Genomic DNA, 20,197 nt, shown 5'->3' on the forward strand with positions numbered 1-20,197 from the left:
CAGCCCGCTTGGAGTTTGCCAAAGGGCACCTAGAGGACTCACACCATGAGAAACAAGATCCAAATCTTTGGCCTGAATGTCAAGCGTCACATCTGGAGGATACCTGACACCATCCTTATGGTGAAGCATGGTGGTGGCAGCATCATGCTGTGGGGGATGTTTTTCAGTGGCAGGGACTGGGAGACTAGGATCGAGGGAAAGATGAACAAAGCAAAGTACAGAGATCCTTGATGAACAAAAACCTGCTCCAGAGCACTCAGCACCTCAGACTTGGGCGAAGGTTCACCTTCCAACAGGACAACGACCCTAAGCACACAGCCAAGACAAATCAGGAGTGGCATCAGGACAAATTATCTGAATGTCCTTGAGTGGCCCAGCCAGAGCCCGGACTTGAACCTGATTGATCATCTCTGGAGAGACATGAAAATAGCTGTGCAGCAACGCTCCCCATCCAATCTGGCAGAGATTGAGAGGATCTGCAGAGAAAAATGGGAGAAACTCCCCAAATACAGGTGTACAAAGCTTGTAGCGTCATACTCAAGAACACTCGAGCCTGTATCGCTGCCGAAGGTCCTGCAACAAAGGGTCTGAATACTTATGTGAATAAGATATTTCAGTTTTTTGCTTTGTCATTATGGCGTATTGTGTGTAGATTGATAAGGGGAACAACGATTTAATCCATTTTAGAATAAGGCTGTAACATAAAAAGATGTGGAAAAGGTCAAGGGACCGAAATACTTTCTGAATGCTCTGTATCTCCCATTTAGAGCACTGCACTAATCAATTGCATTTTCTCACAGTAAAGTTGAACGTGTATTTGCTTGTCTATCTACTACCCTATTCCCTTTTACTAAGAAAGTTTTCTAGCTCTGTCATGAACTTAATATGTGAGATACACACATTATCTAAAAACATTGTCATTGCAAACACTCAGAACAATGAGAGCAGCAGTGCCTGGACTTTGCAGTCTCCCTCTTCAAGCCCCCCTTCTGAGACTGGCTGCCTTTTGAGAACAAGTGACAGGCAGAACCTCCTCTATATTCCACACACCAGAATTCAGTATTTTAGTCTATGATTGCCATGTGAGTGTACATAAAATCTATGAAAATAAATTAATGACAAAACTGTACAAAAAAAAAGTTTAGATATTAAAATCTTAAATATTGCCAGATTGGTTTTCACAGCCGTTTCACAAGGTGTTCATTATTATAAATTGTAAAGTCTCCCTTGACGGTATTTATTTACTTGACATTATTCACTGTTGTATAATGATGGCACCGACAGACATGGAAGCTCTGCTTCTAGCTCCTACATACAAGCGTTTTGCCAAACACCCGCAATAACATCTGCTAAATGTGTGTATGTGACCATTCATATTTGCTTTGTATCCTAGGACCTACAATAGATACATATATATTCAACCACAAGGGTGTACTAATGAGATATGTGAGACAGGAAAAAAATGAATCATCATTGAGGACTGCTGAAATAATACAAATTCATTGTAGATAAGGAAAAGGGCAGGTTAAAAATAAAAACATACAGCCAGACAAGCCAGTGTAGGTTTTCTTTGTTGCTTTGTTTCTTTTCCGAAACATGGCAACTTTTAAGACGTAGATTTTTATCTTGTTGTGATGTTAACTTTTTATGGCTGCAGGGGCAGTATTGAGTAGCTTGGATGAAAAGGTGCCCATTGTAAATGGCCAGCTCCTCAGTCTCAGTTGCTAACATATGCATATTATTATTAGTATTGGATAGAAAACACTCTTAAAGTTTCCAAAACTGTCAATATATTGTCTGTGAGTATAACAGAACTGATATTGCAGGTGAAACCCTGAGGAAAATCAAAACAGGAAGTGGCTTCTATTTTGAAAACTCCATGTTCCATAGCCTCCCTTTGCTGTATTTAAAGGGATAAGAACCAGATTCCTTTTCCTATCGCTTCTTCAAGGTGTCAACAGTCTTCAGACATAGTTTCAGGCTTTTATATTGAAAAATGAGCCAGAACGATAACATCATGTAAAGTGGTCACATGAGTTTTGCTCGCGCAACAGAGTTTGGATAGGTATTGCTTTTCCCTCTCCTACTGTGAAAGACAAATGTTTGACATGTTTCTGTGGACATTATGGAAACTATTTTGAATTTTCGTCTGCGTTGTCGTGACCGTTATTTCCTGTGGATTTCTGAACATAACGCGACAAACAAACTGAGGTATTTTGGATAGAAAAATAATCTTTATTGGACAAAAGGAACATTTGTTGTGTAACTGGGAGTCTTGTGAGTGAAAACATCCGAAGATCATCAAAGGTAAACTATTAATTTGATTGCTTTTCTGATTTTCGTGACCAAGCTTCCTGATGCTATGAGTACTTAATGTTTTGTTGTGCGATCGATAAATTTACACAAATGCTTGGATTGCTTTCTCTGTAAAGCATAATTTCAAAATCTGACATGACAGGTGGATTAACAAAAGGCTAAACTGTGTGTTCCTATATTGCACTTGTGATTTCATGAATATAAATATTTGTAGTAATATTTATTGAATGTAGCGCTATGCTATTCAGCGGTTGTTGATGACACTCATCCTGTTAGTGGGATTGCAGCCATAACTAGTTAAACAAGGTACCCAAAAGTAGTTTGAAGTAATATTTTCATATTATTAGCCTAACAAAACTTGTTTAAACAGCAACATTGTCACTGAAATCAGCCTTGTTTGCAAAGCGAGGATGAAAAGAACGTCAAGGCTGTAATGAACTCCAAATATTTCAATCATTATGTCATCACACCTTTGTTATAGCAATGGACGCTAATAGTTTATATAATCCCATTGTGACACTGAGGGGGGGGGCATTATTTGGCATGACAGGCCCCCAGGAACATACAGCGGTTCTGAAATTTGAACGCTGTCGCTCTCTGAAATGTCTTTATACATGTAGAGGCCACTGCACCAGTTTAAAAGTATTTACGTTCATTGGCAAAGCCTTAGCTCAGCTCTGAATGCAGATTCCTATGTATCACATTTCCAGAGCGCCCCTCCCTCCGATACTGTCTTAAGTAATAACAAATCCATCAGACCGTTGATAATCCTTAGTGAAAAAGTTTACTGTTTAGCTCAAAAACAATCACGCATATGTTAACAACTCAACATCCTTAGTCCTAATCTCACAGGGTCCATCCCAAATTGGCTCCCTATATAGTCCCATAGGTCTCTAGTCAAAAGTAGTGCACTATTTAGGGAATGGGATTTGGGATACATTAATCACATTCTTTCAATGCCTTCGTCCGGTCTGGTTGCATTTAAATCAGATTGAGAAAGAAAAGGTGATTATCGTCCCTGGATCACAATGCAGAAAAAAAGACAAACTGACAACAATGTCGTGTTTCTTCTCACACTTAGCCTAACTGAGGGGGCATGGCAGAATTAAGGTATGATACAAACATGGAGATAATTGAATCAATTTGTCTACTCTAAATGGGTTTGATGTGTAGCCAGCCCAAAAGGAAATGTTCAAATGAATAAGAAAGGCTGCGAACGCCTCTTATCTTTGGTCTTAATTATGTTTTTCTGCGTTCAAAGAAGAGTTCCAGGAGAGTAGGCAGGCAGAACAGGCAGTGACAGAGATAACAAAAGCTGACATCACATTAGCCTGCGGAAGAGATGCTGTGGCGCGTCGCTAACCTAATGGCCGCACAACGCCGTGGCGTACGGTAGTTAGGGTCAGAGGCTCCATGTTCCAGCCATCTGGAAGTAACAGGACTCTTCGGAGTGTGTGGAGACAGACATGAAGATGTGGAGCTGTGGAGCGAGGCAGGGACATTAGGCTGATAGTGGCCATGCAAACAGACATGAGGGGTGTTGTTCAATCAGAGGATACACGCTCAGGGGGCATAGACGTGCACACACATACCTACACAAAGTCATTTATAGAGTACAAACACTGACAAACAAACACACACACGTGGTCTTTTCAGATTGTCAACTCAACTCAAGTCAGAGTTTATCACAACTGAGCAAAAACCCTTTAAAATGTTAAAATTTTATCAGAATTGACCACACAACCAGCAGACAGTTTGACACAATAGTGTTTAGGTGTAAACATTTTGAAAGCCTTTTTATCCTCCAAATCTGAGTGGGTACATTGAACCCATTAATCATTTTCTATGTGATGAGTGTCAGATTTGCTCTGCTTTAGTTGTAATATGTCTGAATTAGGCACTTTGTGCAATCTGGCATCAGTGCTGTTTAATACATAAATCTAACTTTAAACGAATACACACACGACTTGTCTCAGCCGCTTTGCAAAGTAATTCATCTTCTAAGGACATGATTCAGTTACGCAGGCAAATTGACAACTAATCCATTGCTGTCGTCCTTGTTGTCACCCTTAAGGTCATTTTGATTGCGGAACTGAGTGAATAGAAACACACTGGCCTTTATTGGCTGGCCCGGAAGACAGGAAATCACAAGAAATCAGCCAGTTAAACATATCAATAACAATGATCTCTACAATGCATGACAACCTGCTTAGATTACAGACTGCTGAGTATGGACAGAGGACTGGAGGGATGGTATGTGGGGAGCAGGGAGGGTGATTGGGGGGGTCGTACTGTATGTGTTTGTGCGTGTGTGTGTGAGTGTGTATTTGTGTCCACATGCAGCTGAATGGGGAGGTATTTGTATTTATTATGGATCCCCATTAGCCAAGGCAGCAGCTAATCTTTCTGGGGCCCATCAATATTAAAGCAGTTATACTGAACAAAAATATACATAGAACATGCAACAATTTCAGGAAATCAGTCAATTAAAATAAATAAATTAGGCTCTAATCTAATGATTTCACATGACTGGGCAGGGGTGCAGCCATAGGTGGGCCTGGGAGGGCATTGGTTCACCCACTTGGCAGCCAGGCCCACCCACTGGGGAGTCAGGCCCAGCCAATCAGAAAGAGATTTCCCCCCAAAAAGGGCTTTATTACAAAAATAAATACTCCTCATCACCCCTCCCCCCTCAGACGATTCTGCAGGTGAAGAAGCCGGATGTGGAAGTCCTGGGGTGGCATGGTTACACATGGTCTGCGGTTGTGAGGCCGGTTGGACATACTGACAAATTCTCTAAAACAAAGTTGGAGGCAGCTTATGGTAGAGAAATTAACATTAAATTATCTGACAACAGCTTTGGTGGACATCTCTGCAGTCAGCATGTCAATTGCACGCTCCCTCAAAACTTGAGACATCTGTGGCATTGTGTTATGTGACAGAACGGCTTAAAGTGGCTTTTTATGGTCCCCAGCACAAGGTGCAACTGTGTAATGATCATGCTGTTTAATCAGCTTCTTGATATGCCATACCTGTCAGGTGGATGGATTATCTTGGCAAAGGAGTAATGCTCACTAACAGAGATGTAAACAAATGACCTTTTTGTATTTATAGACATGCCTGTGTGTGTGTGTCTTTTCAGTCCCCAGAGTTCCATGTAGACACGGTTCTATGTAGTACTGTGCACCTCCCATAGTCTGTTCTGGACTTGTTGACTGTGAAGAGACCTCTGGTGGCATGTCTTGTGGGGAATGCATGGGTACAGACAGCTCATTGCATTCAACATGTCAAAACTTCTCACAAATACAAGCAGTGATAAAGTCAAACTCTCCTCTACTTTTAACCAAGAGAGATTGACATGCACATTATACATTTTTAGCTCTCTGTGTACAATTACGGGCCAGCCATGCTGCCAAGTCGCTCTTTGTGGCACCTGACCACACGACTGGACAGTAGTCCAGGTGCAATAAAACAAGGGCCTGTACGACCTGCCTTGTTGATAGCGTTGTTATGAAGCCAGAGGAACATTTTATTATGGACAGACCTCTCCTCATCTTAGCTACTGTTGCATCAATATGTTTTGACCATGACAGTTTACAATCCAGGGTTACTCCAAGCAGTTTAGTTTCCTTAACGTGCTCAATTTTAGTTGAGATTTAGGGTTTAGGGTTTAGTGAATGAATTGTCCCTAATACAATGCTTTTATTTAAAAAAAAATGTAACTACCTAATTTCTTGTCACCCATTCTGAAACTGACTGGAGCTCTTTGTTAAGTGTTGCAGTGAGTCACTTGCTGTGGTAGCTGATGTGTATAATGTAGAGTCATCAACATACATAGACACACAGGCCGTACACACAGCCAGTGACAGGCCATGAGTAAATATTGAAAAAAATGTAAAGAGGGGACCCGGCCGTGACTGGCAGTCCCATAGGGTGGTGCAAAATTGCCCCAGGGTCGCCCGGATTTGGGGAGGGTTTGGCCGGGGGTGGGAGCTTTACTTGGCTCATTGCAACAATATTGTGCTCTAGCGACTCCTTCTGGCAGGCCGGGCGCCTGCAGGCATTCAACACAGTTGAATGGTGTTTCCTCCGACATATTGGTGCAGCTGGCTTCCAGGTTAAGTGGGCAGGTGTTAAAGAACACCCTCTGTGTTATGTTAGACAGGTAACTCTCGATCCAAAATATAACAGGGGATGTAAAGCCATAACACATGTTTTTCCACCAGATGATTATGACTGATAATGTCAAACGCTGCAGTAAAGTATAACAAAACAGCTCCCACAATCTTTTTGGTAACAGGCTGATTGGTTGCCTGTTTGAGCCAGTGAAGGGTGCTTTGCTAATCTTGGGTACCTGAATGACTTTCCTGTACACTTAGATTGAAGAGATGGCAAATACGAGTGACAATATCATCCACTATCATCCTCAGTAATTTTCCATCCAAGTTGTCAGACCCAGGTGGTTTGTCATTGTTGATAGACAACAATGACTTTTTCACCTCTTCCATACTCACTTAATGGAATAAAAAATTACAATGCTTATCTTTCATAATTTAGTCAGTTATGCATGGATGTGAAGGTTCAGAATTTGTTATTGGCATATAATGTATACCTAATCTTGCCAATGAAAAAACATCATAGTTGGCATTATCAGTGGGATTTTTGATGAATGAGCCATCTGATTCAAAGAATGATGGAGCGAAGTTTGCCTTTTTGCCCAAATTTTAATTTAAGGTGCATCAAAGTCTTTTGTTTCACAGTACACATTCTTCTTTTTGTTCCAGTTTAGTCACATGATTTCTCAATGTACAGTACATTTGTCAGTGGGCTGTGCAGTGAGACACATTTACAATTCCTTTTTCCTCGTCCCTCTCAACCATAAAATGTTTCCATTCATCATCGATCCACAGGGATTTAAAACAATTTGTACAGTTATTTTCTTAAATGGGTGCATGCTTATTACTAAATGGGAATAAGAAATGTCATAAATGTGTCAAGTGTAACGTCTGGTTGCTCCTCATTCCACGTATAAAAAGCATGAGCTGTCGCACACCCAGAGAAAACAATTTAGTGTAGAGGTGATGACTAATGGTGAATAAGCTGTAAACTATAAAAACAAAGAGAGTCACACACTCCAATATGCATAACCTCCACAGTCATTTATAGGGTAAAAAAACATCAACGATTCAGCATCACTGTGCCTTCTTCAGCACAGACCAGCAAATGTTATTTACATCCTCAACATAGGAATCACTACAATACTTAATGTATGACCTCTTATACACTATATTAGGCCCAGGCTTTGGTGATTTGAGTTTCCTAGATATGGCAACTACAGTATTATCGCTACATCCGGTGGATTTGGATGCTGCTTTGGAACAGATTCATGCAGCATTAGTAAAGATGTGATAAATACATGGATGATTTAATTATTGTGCTGCTTGTTAATACACTGACTGAAAACCTGAACCAGGTTTGCAGGCACTGTTTACAGTTTGAAGCTTTTTCTTGAGAGGGCATCTTAATGAAAGCCAGTCAATATTTAGGTCAACCAGAAAATATAGCTCTCTGTTGATATTACATGCATTTCACACATATTATACCGATACTGGCTGTTAACACTTGGTGGTCTATAGTAGCATCCCACAAGAATGGGCATTAGGTGAGGTCAGTGAACCTGAAGCCATATTACTTCAACAGCATTTGACATGATATCCTCTCCAAACTTTGCAGGAATATGACTCTGAACGTAAAAGGCAACACCTCCACCATTTTCATTCCTTTCTCTTCTGAAGATGTTGAAACCGTGTATTGCTACCATCGTATCATCACATGCTTTATCTAAGTGAGTTTCAGAGATTCCATGGACCTTGTCTCTTAGGCTGCATATGTTAATATGGGCTATTTTTAGCACTTTTCTGTGATTCTTGATTGTTTTTATTGCTTTACTGGGAGGTTTGTCAGAGGTAGACATGGGAGTGATATTTATGTTTGTGCTGATAGTGCAGGGTGAGCTGCACACAGTGGACGTCCTACTAGGACAAACCGCCTCAGTTCTAACAGTATAACTTGATTACAATAGCTGTAGGTTTGACAGAGGCATTCAAGGGAGTTAGGACATACAGTCCTTCGAAATTATTCAGACCCATTTACTTTTTCCACATTTTGTTAGGTTACAGCCTTATTCTAAAATTGATTAAATTGCTGTTTTCCCTCATCAATCTACACACAATACAGCATAATGACAAAGCAAAAACAGGTTTGTAGAAATTGTTGCTAATTTATGAAAAATTAAACTAAACATCACATTTACATAAGTCTTCAGACCCTTTACTCAATACTTTGTTGAAGCACCTTCGGCAGTGACGACAGGCTCGAGTCTTCTTGGGTATGACGCTGCAAGCTTGGCACACCTGCATTTGGGGAGTTTCTCACGTAATTTTCTGCAGATCCTCTCAAGCTCTGTCATGATGGATGGGGAGCGATGCTGCACAGCTATTTTCAGGTCTGTCCAGAGATGTTTGATCGGGTTCAAGTCCGGGTTCTGGCTGGGCCACTCATGGATATTCAGAGACTTGTCCCAAAGCCACTCCTGCATTCTATTGACTGTGTGCTTTACCATAGGAATGGTGCCAGGTTTCTTCCAGACGTGACGCTTGGCATTCAGGTTAAAGTGTTCCATCTTGGTTCCATCAGACCAGAGAATCTTGATTCTCATTGTCTAAGAGTCTTTAGGTGCCTTTTGGCAAACGTCAAGCGTGTTGTCATGTGCCTTTTACTGAGGAGTGGCTACAGTCTGGTCACTCTACAGTAAAAGGCCTGATTGGAGGAGTGCTGCAGAGATGGTTGTCCTTCTGGAAGGTTCTCCTATCTCAACAGAGGAAATCTAGTGCTCTGTCAGAGTGACCATCGAGTTCTTGGTCACCTCCCTGACCAAGGCCCTTCTCCCCCGATAGCTCAGTTTGGCCAGGCAGCCAGGTCTACAAGGAGTCTTGGTGGTTCCAAACTTCTTCCGTTTAAAAATGGAGGCCACTGTGTTTTTGGAGACCTTCAATGCTGCAGAAATGTTTTGGTACCCCTCCCCAGATTTGTGCCTCGACACAATTCTGTCTCTGAACTCCACGGACAATTCCTTCGACCTCATAGATTGGTTTTTGCTTTGACATCCACTGTCAACCGCAGGACCTTACACAGACAGTTGTGTGCTTTCCAAATCATGTCCAATCAATTGAATTTACCACAGGTGGACTCCAATCAAGTTGTAGAAACATTCCAAGGAGGATCAATGGAAATAGGATGCACCTGAGCTTCATTTTTAGTAAGGTATTTCTGTTTTTATGTCTTAAGGAGGCTGCGAATTTTCGCAGCTTTTTGTTAAAAATCGCGCAACATTTCAGCGCCTTGCTACTCATGTCAGGAATATAGTATATGCATATGATTAGTATGTGTGGATAGAAAACACTCAGACGTTTCTAAAACTGGTTAAATCACAGCTGTGACTATAACAGAACGTCTGTTTCATCGAAAAGCGCAGGAAAATCTGATCACTGAAAGTGGAAAAAATATCCATGCGCCACTTACATGAATTGTTGAAGGTGAACCGTATTAAATGAGGCCGAGCTTGCAGTACCTACAGCTTCCACAGGATGTATAGAGTCTCCTCATTTGATTCGGATTTGATTCTTGGTCGAACCAACCCAAGGGAACCGATTCCCTCCGACCTGAAACAGGATGTTTTGGTCGAGGTTTTTCCGGTCATTTTTTCCAGACGATTGCCTATAGCATTTACATCGCCTCCTGATGAATTTTATCGCTTATTAACGTGTACTAATACCTAAAGTTGCATTACAAAAGTATTTCGAAGTGTTTTGTGAAAGTTTATCGTCGACTTTTTAACTTTTAAAAAATGACGTTACGTTATGAAACGCTATTTTTCCCGTTTATCACACAGTCTTCATAGATCGATATCTAGGCTATATATGGACCGATTTAATCGAAAAAAAGACCCAATATTGATTATGGGACATCAAGGAGTGCCAACAAAGAAGATGGTCAAAGGTAATGAATGTTTTATATTTTATTTATGCGTTTTGGGTAGCGCCGTCTACCGCAAAATCTGTCTGTTTAGGTGACGTTGCAGTATTTTGGGGGTACATGCTATCAGATAATAGCTTCTCATGCTTTCGCCGAAAAGCATTTTACAAATCTGACTTGGTGGCTAGATTCACAACGAGTGTAGCTTTAATTCACTACCTTGAATGTGTATTTTAATGAAAGTTTCATGAAATTATGAGTTTTATCAAAACTCTAGGTGGCGCTCTGAAATCCGCTGAGTGCTGTTCCTTCGTGGGAACAGTATTTTGCATCATCCTTAAGAAGTTAATAATTTTAGAATTAGGCTGTAACATAACAAAATATGGAAAAAGTCAAGGGGTCTGAATACTATAAATGAGGTTATTTACATTTTTGAATGCCAATGCCCCTGGGACAATGTATATTTGCTGCAGCACAACAACAATTAAGTGGAATTCCAGCGATGTCATCCATTTCGGGAAAGTACCTGCGTAATTGCGCACCCAACTCACTCGGGTGCTTCGCTATATCACATTTGACATTGTCCATAAGCTTGAGTTCGTTTGCACACAAAAAAATCATACAATGGTGGAAAGACCTGTGTGCTGCCTTTGTTAAAACCTCTTTGGGATAGGCATACCACTAGCGCCCAGCCTTGACAACATCCGGTGAAATTGCAGAGCACGAAATTCAAATGAAAAAAATCGTAATATTAAACATTCATGAAAATATAAGTGTCATACACCATTTAAAAGCTTAACTTCTTGTTAATCCAGCCGCTTTGTCAGATTTCAAAAAGGCTTTACGGCGAAAGGACACCATGCGATTATCTGAGGACAGTTCCCCGCACACAAAAGCATTACATACATTTTCCAACCAAGCAGAGGCGTCACGAAAGTCAGAAATAAATCACTTACCTTTGAAGATCTTCATCAGGTTGCAATATATATATTTTACATGTGTATCACATTTTTATGTGGCGTAACCCGACGGCATTGCACTTACCCTGAGGGGTCCGTCCAAATAATCTAGGCTCCTGGACCCTGTCCATGCATTTCAAGGCTGGTTTGAGACAATAACTTATCAGTGACTCAAGCCCTGCTCAGATAATCCCTATTATTGTGTCACTTAATTGTTGTAGTGCTGCTGCAAATGTACATTGTCCCATGGGCATTGGCATTCAAAATGTAAATAACCTCATTTACAGTACTCAGACCCCTTGACTTTTTCCATATTTTGTTATGTTAAAGCCTGTATTTTCTATGGTAGAGTAGGTCAGGGCGTGACTAGGGGTGTTTAGTCTAGTTTATTATTTCTATGTGGTGTTCTAGGTTTATTTTTCTATGTTGGTGTTTGTGTATGATTCCCAATTAGAGGCAGCTGGTAATCATTGTCGCTAATTGGGGATCATACTTAAATTGCATTTTTTCCACCTGTGAGTTATAATAAATATATATTTTGCAATCTACACACAATACCCCATAATGACAAAGTGAAAATAGGTTTTTATAAATGTTTGCAAATGTTTTAAACAGAAAAAACAGAAATATCTTACTAAAAAGGAAGAAGTGCTACCTGTTTCCATTGATCCTCCTTGAGATGTTTCAACAACTTGATTGGAGTCCATGCCCTACCTCTAGTCCACTTATCAATATCTGAACAAGAGTGCCTCATCGAAATTGCAACAAGCAGTTCTGTGAAATGTTTTATTTAATCAGAAGCAACTGTCAGATTTCTGGATTGGGCTGTGTTCAGATTATCCTGCCTTGGCAAATCGCGCTGTTAAGACACTGATGCCGTTTGCAACCACATACCTATGTGAGAGTGGATTATTGGCCCTCACTAGCATGAAAACTAAATACAGGCACAGACTGTGTGTGGAAAATGATTTAAGACTGAGACTCTCTCCAATACAACCCAACATCGCAGAGTTATATGCATCCTATCAAGAACACCCTTCTCATTAACCTGTGGTGAGTTATTCACCATTTTCAATGAACAAATAAGGTTTTATATGCAGATGGTTAAAGAAACACCAAAATGACTGATTATTATAATATTATTATTTGTGTCCTGGTCCTATTGCTCTTTGTCCCTTCCCATGAGCTGGGTTGTGACAAAAAACTCACACTCATTCTTATGTTATTAAACGTACAGTGTGTGTTAGGCTGGCTTACAATGATGGCAAAAAAACAACATTTGAGAGTGCGCTGACCCTGGTGCTAGAGGGGGTATGCAGCTGGAGGTATAGCAGATTCTGTTTTGAAAAGGTGTCAAAGTTATCAATAAAAGCTATGCCAACAGAGCTACAGTAGTCTTTTAGCCAGGTGTGTAATGCCAGTAGGCGCCGCCCAGCGATGGCACCGGGCCTGAAATAATTGGCAACTTTTTGGAATCTTTCAGAGCTTTAAAATACATTTCCAGCAGTTACAATATAGCACTCCTAATGTGGTTTAAACCCTAGATGCACAATGGAAGTGTCAGCCCCTGGTGACTGTCATAGAAAGGTAGAAAGCCTGGTAAATCAAATCAAACCAAATCAAATGTTATTCGTCACATACACATTTTTAAACAGATGTTATTGCAGGTGTAACAAAATGCTTGTGTTCCCAGCTCCAACAGTGCAGAAGTATCTAACAATGCACAACAATACACACAAATCTAAAAGTAAAATAATATAATAGAAAAATATATAAATATTTGGACGAGCAATGTCAGAGTGGCATTGAGATGAGTAAGGCAGCATGTAAACATTATTAAAGTGACTAGTGTTCCATTATTAAAGTGGCCGGTGATACCAATTCTATGTATAGGGCAGCAGCCTCTAAGGTGCAGGGTTGAGTAACCGGGTGGTTGAGTAACCGGCTAGTGATGGCTTTTTAACAGTCCGATGGCCTTGAGATAGAAGCGGTCCTAGCATTGATGTACCTGTACTAACCTTGCTTTCTGGATGATAGCGAACAGGCTGTGTCTCAGGTGGTTGATGTTCTTGATGATCTTTTTGGCCTTCCTGTGACACCGGGTGCTGTAGGTGTCCTGGAGGGCAGGCAGTGTGTACCCCCGCTCCCTGGTGATGCGTTGAGCAGACTGCACCACCCTCTGGAGAGCCCTTTGGTTTCGGGTGTTGCTGTTGCCATTCCAGACAGTGATACAGCCCAACAGCATGCTCTCAATTGTGCATCTGTAAAAGTTTGTGAGGGGCCAAGCCAAATTTCTTCAGCTTCCTGAGGTTGAAGAGGCACTGTTTTGCCCTCTTCACCATACTGTCTGTGTGGGTGGACCATTTCAGATTGTCAATGATGTGTACGCCGAGGAACTTGAAGCTTTCCACCCTCTCCACTGCGGTTCTGTTGATGTGGATAAGTGGGTGCTCCCTCTGCTTGTTGACATCGAGGGAGAGGTTAGGGAATTCACCTCCTCCCTGCAGGCTGTCTTTGTCATTTTTGGTAATCAAGCTCACGACTGTTGTGTCGTTTGCAAACTTGATGATTGAGTTGGAGGCGTGCTTGGCCACGCAGTCATGGGTGAACAGAGAGTACAGGAGGGGGCTGAGCAGGCGCCCTTGTGGGGCCCCTGTGTTGAGGATTAGCGAAGAGTGGATGTTATTTCCTACCTTCACCACCTGGAGACGGCCCGTCAGGAAGTTCAGGAACCAGTTAAACAGGGCAGGGTTCAGATCCAGGGCCCCAAGCTTAATGATGAGCTTGGTGGGTACTGGTACTATGGTGTTGAATGCTGAGCTATAGTCAATGAACAGCATTCTTACATCGGTATTCCTCTTGTCCAGATCGGATAGCGCAGTGTACAGTGGGATGACGATTGCATTGTCTGTGGATCTATTGGGGCGGTAAGTAAATTGAAGTGGGTCGAGGGTGTCAGGTAATGTAGAGGTGATGTGATCCTTAAATAGCCTCTCAAAACACTTCATGAAGACAGAAGTGAGTGCTAAGGAGTGAAAGACATTTTGTTCAGTTACTTTTGCTTTTTTTGTGGTACAGGGACAATGGTGGATATAAGACTGGGATAGGGAGAGATTGAATATGTTCGTAAACACTCCAGCCAGCTGGTCTGAACTTGGTCTGAGTATACCGTCTGAGCCGGCAGACTTGAGAGGGTTAACACTCTTAAATGCCTTACTCATGTCGGCAAACGGAGAACGAGAGCCCACAGTCCTTGGGAGTGGGCCGCGTTGGTGGCACTGTGTTATCCTCAAAGCGGGCGAAGGTGGTTAGCTTGTCCGGGAGCAAGACGTCCGTATCCACGATGTGGCTGGTTTTCCCAACGTAATCAGTGATTATATGTAGACCCTGCCGCATACGTCTTGTGTCTGAGCTGTTGAATTGCGACTTAACTTCATCAAATCAAATGTATTTATATAGCACTTCTTACATCAGCTGATATCTCAAAGTGCTGTACAGAAACCCAGCCTAAAACCCCAAACAGCAAGCAATGAATTCAAAGTTCAATTCAAATGTATTTATATAATAGCCCTTCGTACATCAGCTGATATCTCAAAGTGCTGTACAGAAACCCAGCCTAAAACCCCAAACAGCAAGCAATGCAGGTGTAGAAGCACGGTGGCTAGGAAAAAGTCCCTAGAAAGGCCAAAACCTAGGAAGAAACCTAGAGAGGAACCAGGCTATGTGGGGTGGCCAGTCCTCTTCTGGCTGTGCCGGGTGGAGATCATAACAGAACATGGCCAAGATGTTCAAATGTTCATAAATGACCAGCATGGTCCAATAATAATAAGGCAGAACAGTTGAAACTGGAGCAGCAGCACGGCCAGGTGGACTGGGGACAGCAAGGAGTCATCATGTCAGGTACTCCTGAGACATGGTCCTAGGGCTTAGGTCCTCCAAGAGAGAGAAAGAAAGAGAGAAAGAGAGAATTAGAGAGAGCACACTTACATTCACACAGGACACCGAATAGGACAGGAGAAGTACTCCAGATATAACAAATTGACCCTAGCCCCCCGACACATAAACTACTGCAGCATAAATACTGGAGGCTGAGACAGGAGGGGTCAGGAGACACTGTGGCCCTATCCGAGGACACCCCCGGACAGAGCCAAACAGGAAGGATATAACCCCACCCACTTTGCCAAAGCACAGCCCCCACACCACTAGAGGGATATCTTCAACCACCAACTTACCATCCTGAGACAAGGCCGAGTATAGCCCAGAAAGATCTCCGCCACAGCACAACCCAAGGGGGGGCGCCAACCCAGACAGGAAGATCACATCAGTGACTCAACCCACTCAAGTGTCGCACCCCTCCAAGGGACGGTATGAAAGAGCCCCAGTAAGCCAGTGACTCAGCCCCTGTAATAGGGTTAGAGGCAGAGAATCCCAGTGGAAAGAGGGGAACCGGCCAGGCAGAGACAGCAAGGGCGGTTCGTTGCTCCAGCGCCTTTCCGTTCACCTTACCACTCCTGGGCCAGACTACACTCAATCATATGACCTACTGAAGAGATGAGTCTTCAGTAAAGACTTAAAGGTTGAGACCGAGTTTGCGTCTCTTACATGGGTAGGCAGACCATTCCATAAAAATGGAGCTCTATAGGAGAAAGCCCTGCCTCCAGCTGTTTGCTTAGAAATTCTAGGGACAATTAGGAGGCCTGCGTCTTGTGACTGTAGCGTACGTGTAGGTATGTACAGCAGGACCAAATCAGAGAGATAGGTACGAGCAAGCCCATGTAATGCTTTGTAGGTTAGCAGTAAAACCTTGAAATCAGCCCTTGCCTTGACAGGAAGCCAGTGTAGGGAGGCTAGCACTGGAGTAGTATGATCACATTTTTTGGTTCTAGTCAGGATTCTAGCAGCCGTATTTAGCACTAACTGAAGTTTATTTAGTGCTTTATCCGGGTAGCCGGAAAGTAAAGCATTGCAGTAGTCTAACCTAGAAGTGACCAAAGCATGGAATAATTTTTCTGCATCATTTTTGGACAAAAAGTTTCTGATTTTTGCAATGTTACATAGATAGAAAAAAGCTGTCCTTGAAATGGTCTTGATACGTTCGTCAAAAGAGAGATCAGGGTCCAGAGTAACGCCGAGGTCCTTCAGTTTTATTTGAGACGACTGTACAACCATCAAGATTAATTGTCAGATTCAACAGAAGATCTTTTTGTTTCTTGGGACCTAGAACAAGCATCTCTGTTATCTCTGAGTTTAAAAGTAGAACGTTTGCATCCATCCACTTCCTTATGTTTGAAACACAGGCTTCTAGCGAGGGCAATTTTGGGGCTTCACATGTTTCATTGAAATGTACAGCTGTGTGTCATCCACATAGCAGTGAAAGTTAACATTATGTTTTCGAATGACATCCCCAAGAAGTATAATATATAGTGAAAACAATAGTGGTCCTAAAACGGAACCTTGAGGAACATCGAAATTTACAGTTGATTTGTCAGAGGACAAACCATTCACAGAGACAAACTGATATCTTTCCGACAGATAAGATCTAAATCAGGCCAGAACTTGTCCGTGTAGACCAATTTGGGTTTCCAATCTCTCCAAAAGAATGTGGTGATCGATGGTATCAAAAGCAGCACTAAGGTCTAGGAGCACGAGGACAGATGCAGAGCCTCGGTCTGATGCCATTAAAAGGTCATTTACCACCTTCACAAGTGCAGTCTCAGTGCTACGATGGGGTTTAAAACCAGACTGAAGCATTTTGTATACATTGTTTGTCTTCAGGAAGGCAGTGAGTTGCTGCACAACAGCTGTTTTTTAAATTGAGAGGAATGGAAGATTCGATATAGGCCAATAGTTTTTAAAATATTTTCTGGGTTAAGGTTTGGCTTATTCAAGAGAGGCTTTATTACTGCCACTTTTAGTGAGTTTGGTACACATCCAGTGGATAGAGAGCCGTTTATTCTGTTCAACATAGGAGGACCAAGCACAGGAAGCAGGTCTTTCAGTAGATTAGTGGGAATAGGGTCCAGTATGCAGCTTGAAGGTTTAGAGGCCATGATTATTTTCATCATTGTGTCAAGAGATATAATACTAAAACACTTGAGAGTCTCTCTTGATCCTAGGTCCTGGCAGAGTTGTGCAGACTCAGGACAACTGAGCTTTAGAGGAATACGCAGATTTAAAGAGTCCGTAATTTGCTTTCTAATGATCATGATCTTTTCCTCAATGAAGTTCATGAATTTATCACTGCTGAAGTGAAAGCCATCCTCTCTTGGGGAATGCTGCTTTTTAGTTAGCTTTGCGACAGTATCAAAAAAAATATTCAGATTGTTCTTAATTTCCTCAATTAAATTGGGAAAATAGGATTATCTAGCAGCAGTGAGGGCTCTTAGATACTGCATGGTACTGTCTTTCCAAGCTAGTCGAAAGACTTCCAGTCTTTCCAGCGCCATTTAAATTCCAATTTTCTGGAAGCTTGCTTCAGAGCTCAGGTATTTTCTGTACACAAGGGAGCTAGTTTCTTATGACAAATGTTTTTAGTTTTTAGGGGTGCAACTGCATCTAGGGTATTGCGCAAGGTTAAATTGAGTTCCACAGTTAGGTGGTTAACTGATTTTTGTCCTCTGACGTCCTTGGGTAGGTAGAGGGAGCATGGAAGGGCAACAAGGAATCTTTGGGTTGTCTGAGAATTTATAGCTCGACTTTTGATGCTCCTTGGTTGGGTTATTTGTTGCGATTGCAAACGTAATAAAATGGTGGTCCGATAGTCCAGGATTATGAGGAAAAACATTTAGATCCACAACATTTATTCCATGAGACAAAAGTAGGTCCAGAGTATGACTGTGACAGTGAGTAGGTCCAGAGACATGTTGGACAAAACCCATTGAGTCGATGATGGCTCCGAAAGCCTTCTGCAGTAGTGTCTGTGGACTTTTCCATGTGAATATTAAAATCACCAGATATTATCGGCTATGACTACAAGGTCCGATAGGACTTCAGGGAACTCAGTGAGTAACGCTGTATATGGCCCAGGAGGCCTGTAAACAGTAGCTATAAAAAGTGATTGAGTAGGCTGCATAGATTTCATGACTAGAAGTTCAAAAGACAAAAACAGCGTTTCTTTTTTTGTAAATTGAAATTTGCTATCGCAAATGTTAGCAACACCTCCGCCTTTGCGGGATACACAGGGGATATGGTCACTAGTGTAACCAGGAGGTGAGGCCTCATTTAACCCAGTAAATTCATCAGGCTTAAGCCATGTTTCAGTCAGGCCAATCACATCCAGATTATGATCAGTGATTAGTTCATTGAATATAACTGCCTTTGAAATGAGGGATCTAACATTAAGTAGCCCTATTTTGAGATGTGAGGTATCACGATCTCTTTCAATAATGGCAGGAATGGAGGAGGTCTTTATTCTAGTGAGATTGCTAAGGCGAACACCGCCATGTTTAGTTTTGCCGAACCTAGGTCGAGGCACAGACACGGTCTCAATGGGGATAGCTGAGCTGACTACACTGACTGTGCTAGTGGCAGACTCCACTAAGCTTGCAGGCTGCAGCTAGAGGAGTTAGATCCCTGTCTATGTTGGTAGATAAGATGAGAGCACCCCTCCAGCCAGGCTTGGTCCTGTTTGTGGGTGAGTCCCAGAAAGAGGGCCAATTACCTACAAATTCTATCTTTTGGGAGGGGCAGAAAACAGTTTTCAACCAGCAATTGAGCTGTGCGACTCTGCTGTAGAGCTCATCATTCCCCCTAACTGGGAGGGGGCCAGAGACAATTACTTGATGCCGACACATCTTTCTAGCTGATTTACACGCTGAAGCTATGTTGCGCTTGGTGACCTCTGACTGTTTCACCCTAACATCGTTGGTGCTGACGTGGATAACAATATCTCTATACTCTCTACACTCGCCAGTTTTAGCTTTAGCCTGCACCATCTTCAGATTAACGTCGGTAGCCCTGCCTCCTGGTAAACAGTGTATAATCGCTGGATGATTAATTTTAATACTGCGGGTAATGGAGTCGCCAATTACTAGTGTTTTCAATTTGTCAGAGCTAATGGTGGGAAGCTTCAGCGTCTCAGACCCCGTAACGGGAGGAGTAGAGACCAGAGAAGGCTTGGCCTCAGACTCCGACTCGCTGCATAGTGGGGAAAACCGGTTGAAAGTTTCTGTCGGCTGAATGAGCGACACCGGTTGATCATCCGGGGCGGCAGGGTAGGCTAGTGGTTAGAGCGTTGGACTAGTAACCGGAAGGTTGCAAGTTCAAACCCCTGAGCTGACAAGGTACAAAGCTGTCTGCCCCTGAACAGGCAGTTAACCCACTGTTCCTAGGCCATCATTGAAAATAAGAATTTGTTCTTAACTGACTTGCCTAGTTAAATAAAGGTTAAATAAAAATCCCCACAGCATTTCCCTCCAGAAGCCATGAGAACATTGTCCGGCTGCAGGGACCGTGCAAAGGGATTTGTACTGACGTTACTACTTCCTGATTAACTCCCTTCCGAATACGCACCAGATTATATGCGCTCCTGAGATCTAGTTTTGTGAAGAACTGCGCTCCGTGAAATGATTCCACCACCGTAGCGATGAGAGGTAGTGGGTAACTAAACCCCACTGTGATGGCATTTAGACCTCTATAATCAATACACGGACGCAAACCTCCCTCCTTTTTCTTCACAAAAAAGAAACTCGAGGAAACGGGTGAGATGGAGGGCTGAATGTACCCCTGTCCCAGAGACTCCGTGACATATGTCTCCATAGCCAACATCTCCTCTTTGGACAATGGGTACACATGACTCTTGGGAAGCGCAGCGTTTACCTGGAGATCTATCGCACAATCCCCTCCAGGTCGATGAGGTGGTAATTTAGTCGCTTTCTTTTTACTGAAAG

This window comes from Oncorhynchus tshawytscha, linkage group LG17 (assembly GCF_018296145.1).
Source record: "Oncorhynchus tshawytscha isolate Ot180627B linkage group LG17, Otsh_v2.0, whole genome shotgun sequence".
NCBI lineage: Eukaryota > Metazoa > Chordata > Actinopteri > Salmoniformes > Salmonidae > Oncorhynchus > Oncorhynchus tshawytscha.